The sequence below is a fragment of the Copidosoma floridanum genome, unplaced genomic scaffold (assembly GCF_036245765.1).
Source record: "Copidosoma floridanum isolate Cflo_tuat_1 unplaced genomic scaffold, Cflo_Japanese_pri ptg000027l, whole genome shotgun sequence".
Classification (NCBI taxonomy): domain Eukaryota; kingdom Metazoa; phylum Arthropoda; class Insecta; order Hymenoptera; family Encyrtidae; genus Copidosoma; species Copidosoma floridanum.
Genome location: NW_028321904.1, coordinates 6,381,361 through 6,399,138, shown reverse-complemented (window position 1 = coordinate 6,399,138; position 17,778 = coordinate 6,381,361). Strand labels below are relative to the sequence as shown.

Here is a 17,778-nt window from a genome sequence, read left to right as displayed (position 1 = left end):
CCTTTGTATAATACTGTGGTACTAAGGGGGAGTATGTGAGGACTTCGTTACGTCAGAACAAAATGGGGACAATTTTCTACTCCTCTAGCTCTGTTAAAATAAGAGTTATTGGGTTCTTGTCTAAAATTTATCAAAATTTATCATATTGTCCAAAAAATTCCATGTCTTTAACTATTAAGAAAAGCTGTTATTGAACCATTACTATAACGATTATTTTTTGCAGATCCTCATTAGAGAATTACTCTAGCGTACCGTAGCGTAGGCTTCGTCAAGTAAGCGAGAACTTAGCTTTAGCCTACGATCAAATAATCCAGGGGGATGCTTTTGAGTCGTTGCGCAGCCCTTTTTATATACTATAAGCTACTGTGTAACTAGCAATGTTTACCAAAAAGTAGTCAACACTACCTGGCAAGTAGTAGGCAATACTATCAAGCATAAAGTATGAAATTGGAACTGTATGCGACATTTTAAAAATTAAAGTGATGTAAAACAATTGAAATGAATGAATAGTGGTTATTTTAATAATTATTGATTAATAGAATGATACTCCAGACAGTAATAAACCCTTTTGTTCCAGGGTTTGTAAAAAATTTGTGTAGCAGTGGCAGAGCTACATGAGTTAAAGTAGATATCACTCTCAATATAAATGTTCACGATCGTTCATGCATCGATTCTCCATGAATAAAGGTCTGCGGTTTCATACACATTGACACTCGTACTACTTTATTCAGTGTCTTTTCGCTACATGTATATTCTCACTTTATCTCAATCCTCTGAGTTGTTTCAGAATATTCCGGTGGACTTGTTCACTCTAGTTATCTCGTTAGCATTGGACGGCGCAACGCTCTGATTGTGTCGTATGTTAGACTCCGGGCCTGTAGTGAACTGTGGAGTTGTCGATGGTGGCAGGTTGGAGTGTGCTTTGAGTTGAAAAACGTTAAACTTCGTGGTAGCTGGGCCCATAAAGCCCAGATAGAGGCCACATAAGCTCCAATGGGATAGAGTCTATCTTATTTTTACGTAAAGCTGGCACAAAACTGTTTCAGATTTACTGTCGATACATGGAGCCACTCGTCTAAGTTGGCTTAAAATGATCTAGCTAACTTATCTATTTTGTTCACATGCTTGCGCAATGGTTAATTTAATCATCTAATCAAGCCTAGCAGGTTTTTTCTTTTTCTTTCTAAGTTAGTCCTACAATCTGACATAAAATAAGAGCGTCAGTCCCGAAGAGAAGCATTGGCGTAATGTAAAGTACTGATGCTGGTGTGATGAAAAGGGAGTTTGATCATGGTCAGCAATCAGCCTCCTTTATGCGTGTGAGTCTATATTGGTGCGTCTTTCAACGTAGAGTTGGAGTTTAAGTCCTGAAGAGGAGCATCAACGTAATGCGAAGTACTGATGCTGGTGTATCGAAGCAGGCGTTCAAGCGTGGACGGCGATCAGTCTCCTTTTTTTAGGTGAGCTTAGGTGGTACGTCATCTGACGTGAAGTTGAAGCATGAGTTTCAAAGAGGAGTATTGGAATGATGTGAAGTATTGATACTAGTGTGTCAAAGCAAGCATTCGAGCATAGACGGCAGACAGTCCTCTCTGTACAGGTGAGCTTGGATTGGTGTGTTGTTCAATGTGGAGTTGTTTGATCTGGTCAGATTGAGGTCTCTACCTGTTCCTGCAAGGATGAAAATTCCATCTATTGACCCTCTGCTTTTTGAGTAAAAAAAATTTTATTCCAACAGTAGCTGGGGGAGCTGGAAGGGAGGAAATTAGGGTGGTTGGGAATCCCCTTCGAGGATGTCAAATTGGCTGTGAAGATTAATCAACAGTGAGGACGTTAGTTAAGAGGCTCTAGGCGTGGTGAGGCAGTGCATTTTCTGGATTCCAATGCCACCGTTGGAGCTGATGCCACTGGTGGGTAGTTAAACAGTAACTCACAGCAGTCAAGGAGAGCCCGTTTATATATTTGTCAGATTCTCACAGAATTTAGACAATAATTACATGTGATGCAGACAATGATGGAAAGAGTGGGTGAAGTAAGAGCCGACACACTAAGTTTAACGTGGTATTAAACATTGGTGTTTTATTAAAATTTATTAGCACTCTGGCCACTGCCATAGCATAGGTCTTGTGAAGTGAGCGAGAACCTAGCTTTGGTTTACGATTAAATGATCTGGGTTGATGCTTTTGGGTCGCCAAACAGTTCTTTTTATAGACTACAAGCTACTTTATTACTTGCCACGTTTACCAAAACCTAGTTGTTGCCAGCTAGCGAGCGGTAGGTGGTACCATCAAGTTCAAAGTTTAAAATTAAAACTGCGCACGACATTAAAAAAATCAAATTTATGTAAAACTATTAATGCTTATGAATAGAGGTTATTTTGATAAATAATTATTAATAGAATAACACCCCAGACAGTTACAAACTGACTCATTTTCCATATCATGAAATTTTTAAGAAGTAAGTAAGAATGACAAAAATATCCTCCTTAGGTGTGGATCGAACACACAACCTCTTGTTAACTAAACGATGGCTCTACCACTTGAGCTACCAAGAAGCCATAAATTCACTTGCACCGTGGGTTCAAATCAATTCTCCTAAATGATTTTTTGAGATGTTTTACCTTAAGCTTGGTTTCAATAGATAAATTTAAAAATAATTTTAATGCTTGGTAATCAATTTAAAGTTTAATGTGATTCTACGAGATGTGTAAGCAACGTGCAATCATAATTTTAAACCTTAAGTATATTTGCTATCCATTAAATAAAAGTACCACTATTTTTACATGTGCTAATTCATATGACGATTGATTTTTAAATGTAGCATGTGTATCTCGTAGAGTTATATATATATAATAGGCATGATGATTCTATTAAAAAATAACTTTACTGTCATTTCATTCATCGTTAGTCTTTTATATAATTTTTTGATAAGATCTTAGATGTTTTACTTCTTCCAGACGTTTCACTAGGATAAGTAATTTTTTGTGTGTCTGATTATCAACGATTTGTTAAGACTTAACAAATAAATTTCCTATTAAAAAATTTAATGTAAATAAATGTATATTATATATATTATACATATATTAAAAAAAAAGTTTTATATATTTACAATTTTTTTTTTTTAATTGCTTTCTTGACCCAAAATGATTGTTTGCATTTTGTCGTCTTAGTAACATGAATTTGTAACCAATCCATTCCAAGTCAAAGTTAGAATTGCATTGACTACCACCTTTGTATTTTTGTGCTGTGCTTATATTTTCAGTTTGAAAACACATGTCAGTCCAAACTATTGGTTTACCTATACCATTAGTAGAGAATAGGCTTAGAGGCTTAGTTCTAATACATTAATGCTTATGTTTAAGCAAAAAAATTCATGTATCTAAACACAACTTTCTGGTTGGTTGTAATAATTTTGTGAATGTACTATAATACTTCCAAGGAACGTTGTCCTGCATCCCCCAAAGATGTATCGAAAACTATACTAGGCTAAGGTTTTCTTAGAACTTACAGTGAAGGTTCTCCTTGAATATTAACAAATATATTTTCATTTGTGCATGGTTATTATTTTTTGCTTTTGAAAACAATTGCTAAAAGTGTAATTTGTAGCGTTCTTATCTTATTACTATGATATGGCGTATTTCTAAGGAATTGATTCTTGTGATTGTATATGATCCGAAGAAACTATTATTACATTTTTTATACGATTTGCAGAACAAGAAATAATGTCCTCAGAATGTTTATCTGTTATTCTAAAAGAGCTAAAGGCATTACTCAGTATCACTGTGAATGCCTTAGCTGCATTAAAACAGCTAGACCGTCCTACTTCTCATTTGGTGCTCATAATATGGAAGTTTAACGCACGGGCTCAGCGAAAATGAGAGTCCTTGCAGGGCTCCGCCTACCGTTGCTGCGATAAAGCTCTTCATCAAGTAACGTATTTTAACGCTTAAGATTGTTGACACCACTGCAGAGATGTTGACTTGCAAGAAGGCCGGAAGCAGCTCTGCCATTGCGCACAACAGCGTAAGAGATAAATGTCACTTGTACAAGAGCAAGAATTTTGTTATGTCCTGCGTTGATGTAACGACAAAAGTCCTCAAGAAAGAAAGCAAGTCGTGGAAGCTAAGGGCGAATGCATTAAGTGCTTAAGTATGCACAAGCTTGTATGCTGCAAGTCAAGTAAGCATTGTCAGACAACGGCGACCACCATTCCATGCAGCACGAGACTGCAACGTCTGTGCACTTTTCAACATCTGCTTGGCCAGCGGCGCTCACCAAAGTATGCCACATTAATTACAACTGGTTTGCTTCGTCAGTCAACTCTACGTTACTCCCTACTGTCTTAGTCAAGACGCAAGATCCTGACGGTCGCACACACGTGGCACGTGCTGTGCTAGACAGTGGCTCACAGCAATCATTCGTCGCAAAAATCTTGCTAAAAAAGCTCGAGCTTACGAGAAAATCTACAACTTGCGAGATCGCTGGCGTTGGCTTCTCTGAAGGTCCGCAAGTTCACGGGAAAGCTAGCCTCACTCTTACTTCGACAAATGGCAGTAACGCGAAGATAATGCTCGATGCCTTAGCAAATACAGACCTGGCATACTCAAGCTTTCCAATAATTGGAACTATCTACAGGGCCTAGAGTTGGCCGACGACTTTCGTAAGAACCCTGTGGAGATCGAGTTGCTGCTCGCAGCTGACGTATTTTTCCAAGTATTGCAAAAAGGCTTACGAGTCGGACCAGCAGGAACACTTTCACCTCAGTGTACTATCTTCGGCTGGGAGCTCTATGGTTCTGTACATACATAAACATCGCTAGTGCTTGCTTTTTATTTAGTGACTTAGATAAAGACCTTTTTTCTATTCTCTTGTTTACATTCGTAGTTTATGTATTTATACACCGGCAGGTGATATATTGAATTTAAGCGTTATATTTATTACGTTACGTTTACAACAACATTCTTTTCCTTACAATAGAAATGCTTTATTTATCCCCACGATATCTTTACATGCAAAATTAAGACAAACACTTTCACATGTATTAAGCTCATGTTTATCTTTTCTTAACCACTGGTTATTTACTTAATATTTATATGTATATATATATATATATTATTTCGAAGAATAAGCCCAAAATGCTTGAGGCATTCGAATTTAACTGTTTTGCGCAACTGTCAGTCAGCTCACGGCCGCTGTTGAGAACGCTTCTCTCACAGCGAGCATTTGTAACTAATTTTATTAATAAATGTGTCCATAATTATACGTAACGTAATAGTTTGTTAATCGCTGATCCCGATTTCTACTTGCGACAATTACCATTCCAGCATCACTTCCTGGCGCAAGCAATGTTGCACCATTAATTCAATTTATAATAAGCTTAAAAAATATCGTTTATGATTATTTAGATATACTACGTTTAATCTACCTATTTAAATATTTTTTATTATTTTTTTTTTTACCCCAAATACTTAGTTTACTATAAAAAGTTTTATATTCTAAAATGTTCACATAAATTAGTTGATTAAACTTATTTTTAATATTATGTATTTGTATACTTGCTTTGTAAATTCGTAAATTAAAGATTTAAAGTTTTCATTAAAATAACAGTTTACGAGTTTAAAAAAAAAACTTTTTCAAGTGTTCTCTCTTATAAAAGAATTGAATACGAATTTCTTCGCAAAAAAATAAATTTTGTTCCAAAATATATATTTCCGCATTACAAACATTTTCTAAATTTCTGTAAAATATATCTAAGGCTTTTTTAGAAAATTTAAAGCTTCATTCTTGATAAATAAATCATATTCTTGTTATTTTTGTTATTGTTTATGTAATTTTTAAAATACGCTTTCGATATTTGTTTGGTCTAACAAAAGTCTAAAATTTCAATGAGTTATCATACCTCTTAGAAGCACTAATGAGGCTATACCAGTCCAAGCCTTTGAAAAATTTTTTTACCTTGAGAAATAAAATAATAACTCTGTTTCATGTAATGAGGTTTCTTCAAATCTCTAGAATCGTTGTTAGAAAATATTTTATAATTTTATTCAAAATTTGTATAAGACATTTGTTTTATTATCACCTACATCCATGTTCAAAGAGTCAAGTACTTCTTTACTAAAAGATACTTCTCTATTTAAATAATATGATGTATCTTTACTTGTTTGAGGATGGTTCGATTTAAATATTTATATGATCATAATTCTGAGTCTTAAATTTTGTAAATATATAAAAAAATGTGATTATCTCTATTATTAACAGAATTTTTTGTTTATTTTTATACTTCTTTCATATTTTATTATCTTGATTATCTTACAGAACTAAAAACCATGCAAGAAATTATTCTAATTAATAAAAAAGCCCAAAAGTAATTGCGTCTTCGAAAGTATGATTAGTTTTAGAATCACCATCAACATCACCCATTGCAGTTGCAGTATATTTGAACTTTTAGTAATTAATTGCTTTGTATGTTTTTATTTTTTTTAAGGATGTTGCAGTTTTAATTGAGCTTAAAATAAGTTGAGAAAACCGTTTATAATCCTTTGTAGATATTTTGTTGAATCTAACGGTATTCAAAAATCTTTCTATAATTTTATAGTTTTGCAAAATAGTAATTTTTATTAAATGACATCTAAGCTGTTCTGTATACTTAAAAGTCTTATACGACTTTCAAGTTTGTTTTCATCCTGTATAAGTTTTTGTTTGTTCCCAAGGTAGACGGTTACATTTACCACTGTATTACTTCTAGCACAAATAAAAAATCCTTGTAATCCACAAGCGGCTTTTACTAGACCCACATGTCTTGCATCAATATGACTACTTATTTAAATAAATTTGTATTTTTCTTTGTCTCTCAATTGCTAGGTTCTTATGAACAATCTGTTACTACCACTGTAAATAAAGTCATCAACTTATTTTATTTTTTTGATTAGTATACTACATTAAAAGTTAACGTAGCATTTATATTTTATCAATAAAAATTTATAATAAAAAACAAGCTTCTTACTGTCTTCTAAATTCATATTTTTTGTCCAAGTTTGGTATATATATTTATCTGACGTGTCACTTGCTCATTTGCATCGTGAATAACCGTTTGTTTGAAATATATTTTTAAATATAGTACATTTGTAAAAGGTGTTGAAAAATTTTTAGTTTTTATCTTATTAAAATGAGCCGTACAAGAACTGTATTTTATATAAAAACTGTGAAGCATGTTTTTCATGACAAATCTTATATGTTTTGCGTTACTCGAAAAAATTTAAGAAGCGATAAGTATATTTATTAGTTCAGACATGATAATTTTCTTAACAGGACAAAAAGTTATTAAAGCGTGTGCATGAGGTAGACCATGTTTTTTAAATCTTTACCCTGATAGTGCTTCTGCATATATTTTGGACTTTTCGTATATTAAGACAATGGTATGAAGAAATAAAATTATTTTTCATTTTAATGTAAAGTTTTTTAAAATATAAGATGGCCTATTAGTAACTGGATTGAATAACCCGTAATAGAATATAATTTTTAAACTTTCGGGATCACATCTCAAATTATTAATATTAGGGCATTTGATTGTGATATAAGAATTCATAAGAATTTTTTAAGTCAATCTTTTTTTTTATCATAACGGTCTTAAGTTCTTGCTACCTAATTTGCAAGACAGTCTGTATCTATGATATTAAAACATAGTAAGTTTTCTATTTTTTGTTGAGTAATTTTAAATGTTACCAGTACTCTAGTGAAAATATTTAAAAGTTAAAATAATGGCTTTATAACTCAATAATTAAATTAAGAAAGTTTACTTGAAAATTTTTTTTTAGGATAGTTATCTGGTAATTATTGAGCACATACACAAAGATTAAAATGTTCTGAAAGTTCTAAGATTTAATCTATAATAGAAGCACATTCTACTGTTATTTGTTTGTTGTATGTATAATTTTGTGACCATTTTGTTGTAAAAAGATCGTCTTATAGTTCGATAATTTTGTCTACGTATGTAATTTTAAGTAAATGTTAGTAATTTTGGATGTTCAATTTTTTTTCATAATCTTTGTCAAAGCTTCAAAATGCTATTTGATAAAATTATAGTTTTAGATAAGATTAATTTACTTGATGTACCTCATATTCATAATAAGGCTGCATTGGCTAGAAAAAGTTCCTTACACAATTAACTTTGTAATATATATTGATGCACATGTTTGTGAATGTGGACATAGAAGGGTGAGTGTATGTGTGGGTATGTCGATGAATAAAAAGCGAATGAATGTATATACATACATGTTACGTACATATACGCTTTGATAAAGTGTGTATACATATCGGGGCTTGTAAGGATCTGTAAGATTACCATTAGGTTCTCTGAAAATCATGTGGGGGGTTGTCAAAATGGTAGGAGGTTTGGAAGAAAATAGGGGTCTATTGAGAATAAAATTGTATTTACTAACCTTTTTTTAATGTAAAGCTTATACGTAAATCAAATGTAATGGATCTAATTCAATTTACTGATAAGGTAATTTTTTATTTCATTACTTAAGTAAATTAAAAGTGAAATGATATGCATATATATATATTTAAATAAAATGTATACATAATGGTCAGAAAAGATTGGTAAAAAGAAAATTCAAGGGGGTAGTGGGTGGTCCGTGAGGGGTTTGCAGTGTGTGATGGGGGGTTTTGACAAGAATTTCAGTGTGTTAAGATAATAGAGTAAGTTACAGAGTTTTAACTTATTTCTTATGTGTTAATGGTGGGCCGTGGGTGGTGGGCCGTGGAATTCAGGTATTGTGTGAGGGCTGTTAGGGGTGTGTGGAAAGCTTTGGTGGTTGTTTAGAATTCCCCACCTATTTAACTATATAATATAAAAAGATATATTGACATTATGTATATATTTGCATATTTTTTGTACACGTGTCTTTATAGTAGAGCTTTTATTAGTCTCTTCTAATAAAAAAATATTCATACAATTTTTTTTTTTTTTTTAATTCTTTTTTTTCGTAAACAATAATATTTGTGCATGTGTTTATTAACACCCCACCCATAAGTTCCTAATAAATCACTTATAAAGGATATTCTCTTTATTTTTTAACAAATGTGTCATAGTAAATATTGTAATAAAATCAGAATAAAAAAAAAAAACGTACTTAAAATTCAGGAACAGAAGTTGGAGTAAGAGCTTAGAAAGTTTTTTAATTCATAATTATTCCTGCGTTATGAAAAATTTGTGCTGCGTAAGTACAAGAATCTGGCTTAAGAAAGTACAAATACTCATTAAATGCATACACATTAAGCGTATACGTTTCAACCTTCGAGATTAAGTTATAACCATCAATGCTCGAGTATGGCATGCATACGTACACACTGAAAGTGCGGACACCACAGACTGTAGGCACATGTGCATGCTATCAGGTGGAACACACATGATATACATACCGTCATAAGTTGACAGATCAGAGATTGAAATTGCATACACTTCAACCACTAGATTCAGAGAAATTATTATTACTTGGAACTGTGAGAGTCCAAAGTTGTAATAGCTATCCACAGACAGCTTTAATAAATGCGTTAAATTCATGCTTCTACTTCCTGAAGTTCCTTATTTTCTCACAATATACGTTTATTCCCGTGTACGTACTTAGCATGGAAAGTGCGTACGGTGGATTGAGGTGGATAAGTATATATCTATATTATTATATATTTATAAAAGTGTCCCCATAGGTCACTTTCTATTAAAATATATTTATATAAGAACGTACGTTTTAGTAAATTAACTTTCTTATTTTTCGTAAGTATAATAAAGGTGCTTAATTTAAGCCATGTATTTAAACCACGTCTGGTTATAAATTAAGTAAACAGATTAAAATGCATACTATCGCAATACAATTTGTCATTACAAAAAAATAATAAAAGTATAAAAATAATAGAAATAATCATAAAAATAGCTCTTGGTTGGAAAAAGGCGAAGATATGAAGTGCCAATTATAGAAAACGTAAGTATAATTTGTTATACATGAATAGATAATTGGATTTAGCAAGTAAGGAGACAATACTTAAATGTAATAGTATGTATTTAGAGTACGTATAAAAAACAGTGTAATAAGAGCCGTATACCTGTCAACATCGCAGTCAAAACGCTCGTAATGCTCTGCTCACTGGTGTTATAATTTCGATAGATAAGCCGTTTCTTGGTTGCATGACTAAGTAAACGCCCTCCTATTCCGTGTTAAATCACACTTTTCTTGTTTTTAGAAGACGCATCTTTCTTCTTATGGTGACGCTTGGATCTTTGTATTTCAGATATCGCCGTCTTCAAAAAATGGTGAATGAGAGCCACTGCTTCTTATTATTTAATCATGGTGTTCTTTGAAGACTCTGTTTTCTATACTAGGACGTAATAAATAAACATAAGTTTGCGTTTCTCTTTTACACATTAAAAACATCGGACTTTTTCTGGTAGTACAATGAGGAGCGCTGTGATAATCGAAAAGGAAAATATTTATAGCATCATCCAAGGATTTTCCTCCTTTCACAATCCTTATTACTTTGTGTTTAAAAACACCTACTCAATTTTCTGCAGCACCGTTAGTAGCTGGATGATGCAATTGCAAAAAATAATGCGTAATTCCCAATTCTCTTAAAAAATCATTGAAAAGCTCACTTGTCGATTTATCCATGACCAATTTTAATGGCAAACCCCATGTTAAAAATATACCCTTAAATTTATTAATCAATTTTTTAGCGCTAAAGTCAGACCCAAAATTAATAATTTCAGGCCACTTGGAATGTGCATCAATGATAATACGAAACATACGGCCAAAAAATGGACCAGGAAAATCAGCACGAATTCTTTTCCATGATGAATCTGGCCAAGGCCATGGTGTTAGTTGGGCACGGGATATCATTTTGTGTTCTTCTAAGCATATTTGACATGTTTGCCTTAACGCATGCATATCATGGTCAATATTTGGCCACCAAACATACAAACGTGCCATCATTTTCATTGTAACCATGGCTAAGTGTGACTCGTGCAATTCTTTTAAGACTATCAAACGTAATGATTCTGAGATAACTACTCAATAACCCCATAGCAAGCAATTTTCTTCAATCGTAAGTTCTAATCGCTTTTCAAAATATTGTTTTTCTTCCACAGTTACGTTTTTAAAGTCTGTAGTCCAGCCTTTAGTAGTATATCATTTAATGTTTGACAAAATGTTTCTTTTTCTGTTTTAGAATCGATCTCATGAAAATCTACCATACCTAATTTTTTAGAATTATAATTTACATGTGTAAAATCAGTTTCAAAAACATTCGTATTATTATTTATAGACAACCGCGATAATGCGTCACAATTTCCATTTTGCTCCAACTTAATGTATTCTATTTTATACTTTACACTGGATAAAATATATGCTCATTGCTACAAACGACTGGTAGCTGTCAATGGAATTCCAATATTTAGACTAAAAATGTATTGCAAGGACTTGCGGTCTGTTTGCAGTGTAATCTCCTTCACAAATATATAACCATAAAAACGCCTGAAACCAAAAGAAATCGCTCATGCTGCTTTGTCTATAACAGCGCGTTGTACTTTTTTGAGGGAATCTTTTTAGAAGCGTAAGCGATTGGTTGCTCCATTCCATTTTAATGTACATATGAAAGCACTGCTGACAGACCATAAGCTGATGTGTCGTATGCTAGTACTAACAGTCGACTAGCATCATAATGAGTTAATACTAGCAGCGAAATCAGTTCACTTTTCACCCACATAAATGCACGCTTACATTTGTTTGTCTATTAAAAAATTTCTTTATTTGTGCATTCGTACAGTGCATACGAATTCTTAGCACGATACTGCAAAAAACGTAAATAAAAGTTTATTAGTTCTAAGAAAGAAAATAGTTGCTTTTTGTCATTTGGCCAAGGTGCTTTGACCATAGCTGCTACTTTTATTTTCGATTTATGCAAACCTAATTCGTTTGTAACGAACCCTAGTAACTCTAATCTTGTCTGCATTATTTTACACTCTTTTTTTCTCATCCACAAATTATAATTCTGTAGTCACTAGCAAACTAATCGCAAATTTTCTAAGTGTTCTTCATCATTCTGTCCTGTTACGTAGACATTGTCTTAGTAAGCAACAGTTCCTGAAATACCTTCAATAACGATATTGATTATTGATTAAAACTCGCCAGAGCAGACCGATACTCTTTCTGGCATCTTTGTATAAGCATGTGAGCCCTTATGTGTATTCATTGTCAGATATTTTTTACAGTTTTTAGCAGCCAGATATTGCATATACGATTGTGGCATGTCTAACTCTGTCAATTTTTACCCGTTTTTTAGTACCACAAAAACTTCTTCTATGTGTGGTAATGCATTTCTACTTGTTACTATATTTTGATTTAAGGTGAGCTTAAAGTCACTACAAATGCACAATTTTCCATCACTTTTAACTATAGGTATAGTATAACTCGATACTGAGGTTATATAGCGTACCTATAGGCAATAATACATGCGTTTCGTACCCATATAATTCACTGTTCGTTTTGCTTAACATCAATTTTTTAAACAACAGGTTCTTGTTTCCTTCAAAATCACAGTAACGAATGTGCTTGTTTCTACTTCTAACTTTACTTTTCACGAATTAATTTTAAATTCTAAGTACATAGGATTTGATGCCAATTGACCTGCGATATTTACATTCAGAATTTTATTCTATTTGAAATTACTTAAGATATTTACTTCCCTTTTGGTTTTACAGAAACAAATTATTGATCGCATACAAATCGCTTTGTCCTACGCCCTGTTGACTTTTTCCTTCTTCACTGTCTTTCTCAAAAAAATTAATCACCAGTGCTTTTTCTGTAAACACGCTGTTTGAAGAAGTCCTTTCTTGTTTAAAAATTACGGACATTGAACGGATGTACACAAGACATTGCCCGGTGATTTAACTTGCTACAGCAATAACAAATTAATTCTGTGTTGTTACCTGTGCCCAACGTAGGTTTACCTCCTTTTCGTATAATAGCTTCTCTCGAGTTCTTTCTCTGCTTTACTAAACCTGCTAAAATTTCAGCCTCTTACCATGAAAATTTCTTGCTGCTTGGAATTTTCCATTGAGACCTTACTAGTGTAAATTTCAGCGCTTTCTATAGCTGTTGCGTTTTTTAAAGCATTTCCAAACGTTAGTCTAGTTTTTTTAAATAATTCCACTTTAAGGTAAATGTACCAAACGTTGGCCATCTTAGTAGACCTATTTCTCAAGTACTTGATAAATATAAAAAAAAGTAAAATTTCAAGTCCTAATTAAGATTATTTTAAAGTTATAACACTATTTTTAAATGTACTGAAAAAAATGATTTTTTGCATACACAGAAAAAAGCTTTTATTTATTATTTGACATGATGGAATGTCCCAATTCTTGACCACTGTAAAAGAAACTTGTCCCTGTGGCCGAGACTTCAAGTCCCAATAACTGGCCAGTCGTATGAATTGTACGCAATTAACATTAGCCAGTTATTATGACACACTAAAAATAAGATTACGTAGACAGATATCCCAAAGCCTGGTCAGCCAACCAAAATCACTTTAAAGAAACACTTTTTTCTAATTTTCTGGTTAAAGTATTATCAAGATAACTCTTAACAATAAAATAATTATAATTTTTAAGCGTGAATATTAATGAAAATATTTTTTACAGCTGAAAAAATTTTTGCAAATTGTAAAAATTGTAATTTTGGCCAGTCTTTGTGACCAATTTTGTGGTAGCCAGGCATTGGTATATTTTCCTATTAAATGGTTTTGGTACAACATGATAACACCTGATATAAATATCTTTTAGTATACCGGACATAAAATTGCGAGGTATAACATTTTATCAGTAAATTTCTTGTCTTTTCAATGTATCGGTGTATATGATGTAAAAATATTTACGATGATTCGGAACGAGATATACCTATATGTGGATAACAAGTACATATGGTAGTTTACAAAATAGTTGAACATATTATTTTATATAGATTATTTTCAGATAGTTGCGTATGGCCAACCTTGATGTTTACTTAAAATTTTTCGACTTGTTTGTATTACCCGTCCATAATTAAATATTCCTATTTAATGACGCAAACTTTATGACATAGGTTTTTCTTGATACACTTCTGATAAGTTTGTATAAAAAAATTCTTTATACATTTATATCATGTCTTACAAGCAAATAACTATGCATGCACTATATAGGATCATTTACATTTAACTTCATGTATATTATTTTATTCTTAGTATTTTGATGTATTCTTGGTATATAAGGTCTTATGAAATATGTCAGGTGAAAATAAACACATATATTTTTATAATTTTAGTCTTTAAATGGTGTCATATGGTGTTATTATATGATTCTCGTCTAATTTCTACTGGTTTGGTATTCAATGCGGATATGACTGACAATGTCAACATGAAACTTCTTGTCTGAAGGCCCACGGAGCTGAGCTTGCCAAAATACTGTGTTAATATTAAACGATTAACTACAATTGTGATACACACGTTTTGACGTGTGCTTCAATGTAATGGATTCACAAGATATCAATGGGTTTCCGCGTAACGTAGGTACATTTATATCAGTTCAACGATTTATATCAGTTTTTCTTTATTCGAATCTAATGTTGTTATTGCTCAGCGGTAACACGTCAGATTCAAATACCTGTGGACTTCGGTTCAATTCAAACTCACGGTAAAATTTTTCAAACTTAATTTTTAGGGTGGTTATTTAATATCAAGTTATGTAAGTGCGTGATGAATAATAATAATTGTTAGACTAAAATTTATAAGCCATATTACATTAAATAATCACTTAGTCATTGAGATATGATCTATATTAAGGCTCTTAAGTACGTAAAAACACATAAGATGTATGTAAAGATAGTCTAGTCAAAGGCAAGCTGCGAAAAATGGCACGTTTAATACGTTTTTCATTTTTACAAATGATTATTTTAAATTTCAATAAAGTATTTTTATTTGACTGAAAATATGTTTGAATTTTAAAATAGTGTATTAATCGAATTTCCCAAAAGATTTGAGTTCTAGTCAGACATCTTGACTTATTTTTAAAAAAATTCTCAATTTTCAGTCACGTATATTAATTAGCTAATCGTATAATTACAGGTGAAATATTTGAGTATGACCATGCGTGAAACATCATAAGCACGCTATAATATCATATCACACGTATTGTAATAATTTAGTGGATCCTAATAAATAATTTGGTAATGTAATTAATCTTATACGACATGATACAATTTTGTGTCAGCTCTATACTCTCCCTAAAAAAACCTATAAGCAATTGTAAGTCGTATGTTTAAATCGAAAAAAGTTTATATATTTTACAATACTGTTTAAGACTTGTATGATCCTATAAAGTTGACATGAAATTATCCTGGGATATTCATACGAAAACACTAATCAATATATTAGGTTTTGGTGCAAAGACACACATCCATAATCCTGATATAATTTTTTTTTATCGTGTTTTATCGGAACCATTCAACAGGGTTACCTTAATATCATAACTTATTATGCCACACCCAAATAAGTCCCTAAAAACCATATTGAGTTTCGTAAAATTGCAAATGAAGAGCTAATTTTCTTAATCTTACCATGAAATCAGCTATCGTCTCTGTTAGTTTTTGTTTAGACTTATGAAATTTACGGCGTTCCATGACATCAATCGCACAATGAGAAGTAATATAAGCAATTTCAGCCACGCGTTATTTTATGAGATAGGGTCACAATTTTACGTTAATCTCTATAAAATGTTATTTATTTGAAGCTATAGGTTCAAAAGTTATAAAATTTATTACTGTTTTTTTAGTAATCCAGAAAAACATCACACGTCTAAGCTGATTTACAACCCTCAACCTACTTAATTATGGATACAGCAAGCTAGCTCGATATTTGTCTTTAAATAGTTGAACTTTATACTACATACAGGCTGAAACAACCAACCACCAACCCCTTAACCCACTTAACCTTTAAAAGTCACCCCTACCAAACCAAAAACAGGCTATCCTACTTGACCCTAGGAACTGCGAGATTCCTCACCTATTTTTTTTTATAAATCTTGATTTTTCACTTCCAGTAATTATACCTACCTAACTACTCACTCCTTAACTCACCAAGCACCTAGAAACCACCCATGTCAAATCTTGAGCCGGTTAACTCACCTAACCCTGAAAATATCGAGTTTAGTCTCTTTTTTTCAAGAACTTAATAAAATCCACACTATAAGCCAGCTAACCGACCTAACCACCAACCCCACTACTAACTAAACCTCTAGCAACCATCTCTACCGATTCAAAAGCAGGCTAAGTAGGCTAACCCACCTAACCCTGTGCGCTGTGTGTTTACTTGCCTATTACTTTTTATAAAATTGGATTCCACACCTTGAGTGATCCAACCCACCTATTTACCTATCCCCTAACCCACTCACCCTGTAGAAAGCATCCCTGTCAAACCATAAGTAGGTTAACCTACGAAACTAACTATCCCCAACCTACTTAATCCCTAGGAACCGATCCGGCCAAACTATGAGCAGGCTTACCCAGCTAACCCAGGGAACTTTGGGTAGTTTTAAGAGGAAATCATTTTTAAAAATGAATTTGATCAGTCTCAACTCTTGTCATGTTTTTTTGTTCTTCGAAGTACACCCTTTCTACCTGAACCCTAATTATTCTTCGGTTGGGAGGATATTTGTTATGCTATGGACACGAAATCTAGAAGTTACGGTAGAATTTAACCATTTATATGGATATAATATGTGGCTTGTATAAAAATATACCATGAATAATAATTGTTTGAAGTGCTTTTATTTACCACCATTGATAGAGTTAGATTCAAGCCCCTTTACTACGTCAAAGTACCAGTCTTTAAAGAGGTTGTTTTGTTTTTCGTTTTTTTTTATTTTCTTCTTGTTTCTTTTTTGTTTTTTTTTTAATTTTTTAAAAATTTTTTCTTCTTCCATCTATTTTTATGGCTTTTTTTATTGTTATTTAAAATCTTCTTTCGAGCTTTAGAATTGATTTTTCTTCTTCCATCTATTTTTATGGCTTTTTTTATTGTTATTTAAAATCTTCTTTCGAGCTTTAGAATTATTATATTTAAAAAATGTAATGTGTACAAAAAATTGTAATACTTGTATTATTTCTTTTTAGAATTTTTTAAGCTTCTTCTGTCAACTGTCCAGATTTATTTTTCAACAATGTGTAAGCTTTTTATAAGTAGATCAGATAAAATCAAACAACATTTAACTGTATCTTCGTTAGTCTGCTTGCTTTCATACATTCTGCTATGTCGAGCTTAACTATTATAAAATGTTATATTATTAGCTTCTTGAGCCTCTACTGAAAAGAATCTAATAGGTCTCTCAAATGTTCTCATAATACGGCACCCATGTATTAGAACTTCGTGTACGGAAGACAGCAACTTGTAACATGGGTAGAGTTGTAAGCATTTTTTAGTAGTTGCCAAGCAATATTTTTAAAATGCGTCCAAATTAACTTCTTTTGTACAAGAAATGATTTGTACAACAACATACATTTTAGTTATTAATTTTTTTGTACACAAATAACTCCAGATTTATCTATTGAATTCAAAGTTTGATCTGTACTTCTTTTTGATGCTTTTTTGAAATCTAAATTATATAAAACATGAAATATATCCCATAAAATGAATCCAGCAGTGTTACATGTAAAATCCTCATTGATAAAATCCAGTCTCGCACTCAAGATTTAAGACATTA

At 32.2% G+C, this 17,778-nt stretch overlaps 1 protein-coding gene across 1 annotated transcript in view; it reads right to left on the bottom strand.

The window, feature by feature from the left end:
* The window catches only part of mmd (disintegrin and metalloproteinase domain-containing protein mind-meld), a 2,100,572-nt gene that overhangs the window by 902,132 nt on the left and 1,180,662 nt on the right, over positions 1 to 17,778 (bottom strand). The window lies entirely within an intron of this gene.